The sequence below is a fragment of the Molossus molossus genome, unplaced genomic scaffold, assembly GCF_014108415.1.
Source record: "Molossus molossus isolate mMolMol1 unplaced genomic scaffold, mMolMol1.p scaffold_m16_p_3, whole genome shotgun sequence".
In the NCBI taxonomy this organism is placed as follows: Eukaryota; Metazoa; Chordata; class Mammalia; order Chiroptera; family Molossidae; genus Molossus; species Molossus molossus.
The window spans coordinates 93068417-93075229 of NW_023425366.1; the positions used below are offsets into that span (position 1 = coordinate 93068417).

Sequence of the window (6813 nt, forward strand, 5' to 3'; positions counted from 1 at the left end):
GTTTGTTTTTTGGTATTAAGTTGTATGAATTTCTTATATATTTTGGATATTAACCCACTATCAGATGTATCATTAGTGAATATCTTCTCCCACTCAGCATGTTATCTTTTATTTTGTTGATGGTTTTCTTCACTATGCAAAAAATTTGACGTGGTCCCATTTGTTTATTTTTTTGTTTGTTTCCCTTGCGCAAGGAGGCATATAATAAAATAGTATTAAGAGTGATATCAGTACAGTTATGACTATTACTCAAGACCGGATCAAGGAAGAGCCCACGTGGAGAAGCACAGACAGAAATGCCATGGTGTTCAGAGGAGAGAGAGAGCACATCGTTGGGGAAGGGAATCCAGATTCTATTGTGATTGGATTTTGGGTTGGTCTTGCAGTCTTTGTGATTTTCATGTTTTTTGTGCTGACTTTGCTGACCAAGACAGAAGCCCTACACCAAGACAATGCAGAGTCTTCAGAGAAGAGATACAGAATGAACAGCTTCATGTCAGACTTTGGAAAACCGCTGGAGCCAGATAAGGTGTTTTCTCAGCAGGGCAATGAGGAGTCCAGGTCCCTCTTCCACTGCTACATCAACGAAGTGGGACACTTGGAAAAGGCCAAGGTTGTCACCAGACTGCAGCCCTTGACAGTATGTTCAACTCCAGGAAGTCATCAGAAGCAGCGGGCAGCCAGAGGAAGAGCTGAACAGGCTCATGAAATTTCACATCCCCAACTTTGTGAACACAGACCAGAACACCTCCTTCAGGGATGACGATCTTTTGATTTCAGGACCACCTGTTGTTCTAGATAATGTCTTTCCAGAAACAAAGCCAGTTTCCCAGACCTCACACAAAGACCTGGACTGAGAAACATGCTCTGTAATATGTCTTCCTGAACATGTTGGGCTGTGTTTGTGTAGCAAGAAATCTCCATTCACCAGAACTGTGTGTGTGTGTGTGTGTGTGTGTGTGTGTGTGTGTGTGTGTGAGAGAGAGAGAGAGAGAGAGAGAGAGAGAGAGAGAGAAACACAGAAAGAAAAAGAGACAGAAGACAGCCCTGTCAGAAGAGAGCTGATTAAACTGTTTTTATGCCTTTAAACACATTTGGAGCTTTTTGGGGAATAAAGTATTTACCCTGTCTCACCTTCTTTGTTGTTGGGAAACTTGGCCACATACTCGGTGTCAGTATTCTTGAATGGACTATCATTCTGAGTTCCTATATGGGCCTGCCAAAGCCAGGCTCTGCCTTTAGCAATATGCTTTAGCTCTCTGGGCTGCCATGTTTTTTTCCCTGTAAGGTGAGGACTCTGGAGTGAATGCTCTATCCCGGCTCTAATATTTTGTGACTTTCTGACCTTGTATCCAGACAAGTCTGGTGTATATGTAAAGCTATATAAGTTAAGGCACTGGATCCTATTTCGTATTGTAGGACCCTGTCCTCCCACCCCCAAATATTTGTACCATCCACCCAACCCTTAACTGAGCTCAGCTTTCATCAGGGGCCTGAATGTCTACCAGGATGTCAGGACGCTTGTCTTGCATGTCACTGTGGACACCGTTTTTGTTGGTTGTGCTGAAATAGCTCTTCTGAGGACCTGTAGCCACTCATGCTCAAACCTGGGAACAGCCCTGCCTCTCCTCTCCTAGAATGAGTATCAGTCAATGGTATATCTCATGGTATTCCTGTCCCCAGGAAATGTAAGGGAGGTCATCAGCTGCATGATGGAGATGACGTTTGTGTATGTCTGTGTTGGTCTGTGTGTCTGGTCACACTGTTGTGCCATTGGCCACTAAACCATGAAAGTGCTATTTGCCATGCTGTCTACTTACTTGACAGATGTGAGGGTGATGGTCCTCTGACTAATATGTGGCTTTGAGCTGAGATGGTGAATGGGTTGTAAATACCCCACCACCAGAGAGTCAGGTTGGCCTGGTACATCACAGCCAAACTGCTCACTGGTATCAGAAATGACTTGGTTTTGCACACCTAGGCTGTCTGCATGGCCAGCTGGTAATCTCTGGGTGGCATTTTCATTATGGATCTGTTCACCACCTGTCTTGCTTAAGCTAAAAAATAAATGCATTTGATTGCACTGGAAAAAAAAGAAAGAGTGATGTCAGTCTAGCCGGTGTGGCCCAGTGGCTGAGAGTCGACCCATGAACCAAGAGGTCGCTGGTTCAATTCCCGGTCAGGACACATACCCGGGTTGTGGGCCCAGTCCCCAGTGGGGAGCATTCAGGAGGTAGCCAATCGATGTTTCTATCTCTCTCTTCCTCTCACTTTCTATCTCTCTAAAATCAGTAAAGAAAAAAAAAAAAGAGTGATGTCAAATAGTTTACTGCCTATGTTTTCTTCTAGGAGTTTTATGGCTTTGGGTCTTAGATTAAAATTTTAAATCCATTTTGAGTTTATTCTTGTATATGATGTAAGAAAATGATCTAGTTTCCTTATTTTGCATGTCTGTCCAGCTTTCCTAACATGCTTTATTGAAGAGACTGTCTTTACCCCATTATATATTCTTACCCCCTTTGTCATAGATTAATTGACCATATATGGATTTATTTCTGGGCTCTCTATTCTGTTCCATTGATCTATGTGTCTGTTTTTATGCCAGTACCATGTTGTTTTGATTACTGTAGCCTTGTAGTATAGGTAGATATCAGGTAGTATGATACCTCAACTTTGTTCTTTTTTCTTAAGATTGATGTGGCTATTCAGGATTTTTGTGGTTCCATATAAATGTTAGGATTATTTATTCTAGTTCTGTAAAAAAAAAAGAAAAGAAAAGAAAAAGCCACTTCTGTATTGATAGGGATTCCACTAAATTGGTACATTGTTTTGGGTGGTATGGACATTTTAACAATATAAGCATTTTTAATATGGTCTGATCTCAGATTGTTTTTTTTCACTAAACCAGAATATCTCTCTGGAGTTGGTCAACTCAGTTCCTAATCCATTCCCCTTATTATAAAACCGAACCCATTTATCTAAGTGACCTATAAGGTCTCCAGCTCAGTTTGAATTTTGCCCTTCAAGAAATAACTTTTTATCCCCAAGTACACACTACTAAAGAGCATTTTTACTGTTTAATCATCAGGACTAAAATACAAGTAAGAGAAGTATTATTGTTAACCCAAAAAATATTTACGAAGGAAACAAATAGTTTTATTTAAAATTTCCTGTAACAAATAAGGAGATGCTCTAAGGAGGTAGGTGGATACTTAGGTGACATAAAAATTGAAATAGTAAAAATTTTAACATCTGTTAAATAGGGTACTTCTCATTGATCTGGTTTTATAGAATAGGTGTGTGTGTGTGTGTGTGTGTGTGTGTGTGTGTTTTAATGCCTAACCATGATCAGTCAGAGAAATCTTCCTCTAGAGCAAATAAATATCTACCACAAAGAACAGACCACTATTGACCTTCTGCATGAAGACAAATAGAAAACTACCAAAGTGGGGCATTTCACTATCCTAAATCCAATACGCAACATTCTCCTTGTCTCTCAACCCTCAAGTGCCATATTTGATTTTTCCCAGACTGTATTTTATATCCCAAGTCAAAAAGATCCAAGAGTAAGTGGTTGGGTGTTTCTTCATGTGGTGGGTTTTGTTTTGTTTTGTTTTATAATTTGAAAGAGAGAAAGTACAGTTAACATTTAAGGATGATTACATTTCATCTAATGTTCTTAAGCTCCCCTGTGAAAGATATGTAAAACAAGCACTAGACCAGAAAATTGTACCTGATTTCTTCTCTCCCTTAAAATGCCATCTGATTTCAAGGAGAGCAATGGGCTGGGAAGTGGAGGCCTGTGTTTCACGGAAGAAAGCAATGAAACTAATTCATGATATCTTGGCTTCTAGATCTACAAAGTGGGGATGCTTACCTTGAGATATGGAGAAAATAGGACTTTGAAAGACTCAGAGGAAATCATACAACTTCTAGTAACCATTTGTCTTTCTTTTTTAAAAATATGTTTTTATTGATTTTTTAGAGAGAGATGGAAACATCGATGTGAGAGAAACACATCAATCGGTTACCTCCTGCACATCCTCTACTGGGGATCGAGCCTGCAATCCAGGCATGTGTCCTGACCAGGAATCGAATGGGGACCTCTCAGTCCATGGGATGTCGCTTAATCCACTGAACTACACCGGCTAGGCTGTATTTCTTTATAGAGGAAAAATCTGCAATGCATACTTCTGGGGATTTTCCATACAGATGGAAGAAAATGTTTGGGAAACTTAAGTGAATCCATTGAAGGTATGTATTAGCATTAATTTCTCCTTACTGTTGAAGTGAAGCCAATGCTGCTCTTTCTTCCTTTCAGATGTTCACTAAAAATGCTGAGACTCTCAAAGATTATTGAGGTTGAAACATGCTGAAATTAACCTTATTTCAAAAACAATAACTATGCATAATAGATCATTTTCTCAGCCAATGAGGCTCCCTGCACGGAGGCTCCTTTCAGAGGAGCTCCTGAATTCTGATAGAGGGCTAATGGGATATTGCAGGTAGAAAAACACTGTGTGAGAAGTTAAATGACATTTCAATTTGGTTTCTGCTGAAAGGCAGTCTAGGAGTCCCCAGGGAAGCAGCATGTCAACTGAGCAAACCTTGGGAGTCCCGTAAGAAGATTGTTGTTCTTAACCTGACTCAAGTACCCAAGATCATTGAGTTATAGCAATCCTATAAGCATCTCAAGGGATTTTTGGTAGCCTCTACAGTAAGCACTACAGTATTATTTACAGATGTATGTACTCAATAAATATTTGTTTAATAGTATTTAATTGTTAGCAGGCCCTGAGCTTAACTAAAGCAAACTGTCCTTGGGAATACGATCCAAACCCTCTGGAGCACAAAGGGGGAAAGAGCATGGTCAAGGTCAAGTAGCTGCAGAAAGGTCATGCTTGCTTAGGATTCATGACTCCAATCAGCTAGAGTGGGTGTGAGGATACAAATTCTCTTTCAGAGTCACAGAAATTATTCAATCGTAAATGAACTGAAATATGTCATTGGACCTGGCCCTTGAAATGTTGTAGTTCTTTCAAAGCAAAATGAAAAAAAGGAAAAGCCATGTCTTTTTTGACTCTTTTTTTCCAGAAGCTGAAAACATAGCGCAAAAAGTGAGCCCTTAGTTGCGGGCCATCATCCATACAAGACTTGTCTCTTTCTGGTGTCAAGGTTGGAGACTCTTCCTCTGCCTTTCCATTCACATGCACCCCTGACTTGCGATAGGTCTCAAGGTCTCATTTTGACCATACATTCTTTCAGTCATGTAGGGGAGATGAGAAGAGGTTAAGATAGCCATATAAAAACTGTCAGCAAACTAGAAAACAAATTCAGGCTTAATATCAACAGTGAGCATGTAGCATCACCTTAAAGACTTGTGTGAACATGCAGAAATGTTTTACAGGAATATTTTTCAGCAGAGTGTATTTATAGATATAATGTCTAATTTCACTATGAGTGATAAATGAGGTTAAACTATATTTCAGGGCTGCCTTATTATTTATTTATTTATTTATTTATTTATTTTATTGTTGAAAGTATTACAGATGCCCCCCCTTTACCCCCAATTGACCCCCTCCTTCCTATTTCTACCCCCATCTCAGGGCTGCTTTATACATTATTTGCTGCCATCCATTACCTTTGTTTTCTTTGTGACTACAGAATATGTCTGTTTATAGGCTTGGTGTAAAGGGGGAATTGCTATACTTTGGAGCTGGGAAAGGATCTTTCAGATGACAATGAAGGTTGTGGGAAGGCTTGTTTTAGAGTTTATTTTGGTATTTGTTTCATTTTAAAAGGCTGTGACTAGGACTTCATACATGTCTAATAAGCATGCATATACATTTTTTTGTGTTTGCTGAGTGCCTTACAGTCTTCTGTTAATCTTCACGCTACCCCTTGAGGGTAGGTCAGTATTATGCCTATGGTTTATATTTGAGGAAATTTGAGACATGAAGGGATTATGTGATTTGTACAAGGTCACCCAGCATGCAAGCCTAGATATTAAAAGATGATTGCAAAACTCTTTCCAAACAAAAAAGTGCCTTATAAATGTTAGGTAGTATTAATGGGCATGAGCCTAGGATAAGTAAAATACTCTCCAGGAGTAAAGTGCTCATACATGCTCTATAAGATTAATTATTTTTAACCTTAGGCCAACTTTTGAAATAGGAATTCTTGAACCTAGCTATGCATCAGATGCATCTTTATAGCTTTTAGAACATGTGAACACCTGGCCGCTTACCCAAGATACAGAATCATAATCCGAGAGGCGGGACTTAGACATTTAGTATCTTGAAAAAGTTCCATGGGGGATTCTGATGCTCAGCCAGGCTTGAGAATCACCACTGTAGATCAGAATAATAGCCTCAGTCAAGCCATGAACAAGACACTGTGGAGTCAATCTAAGAGGAAAAAGTCTGGTGTCTTCTGGGCTTCTGTCCATTCACTTCACAGTTATTATTAGCAAAGGAACTGCCTCCATGAAGTAATCAAATGTAATATCCATGTGAAGAGTTCCTGAAACTGGTGCAGAGATTAAAGTTTATTTAAGGACCACCAGTGTTTGAATGTTATAATTAATTGGATAAATTTACTGGGCCCACTATAATGTTTTTATTCTGAGTACTTGTATGATAATTGATATAGTAAGAACCTATAATATCTGCCCATTCATTCATCTGTAAAACACTTGTTGAATACTTGTTATGGGAGATTACAGAGTGAAAGTGATGGTTTCTATCCACAAAGAGGTTATAATCAAGTGATTAAAAAAACACAAGCCAAACAAATAAAAACCCTATAATTCTA

At 39.3% G+C, this 6813-nt stretch overlaps 1 pseudogene; it reads left to right on the forward strand.

Moving 5' to 3' along the window:
• The first annotated feature begins 238 nt into the window (after positions 1-238).
• LOC118642080 lies at positions 239-857 on the forward strand (annotated as a pseudogene).
• The last annotated feature ends 5956 nt before the right edge of the window (positions 858-6813 follow it).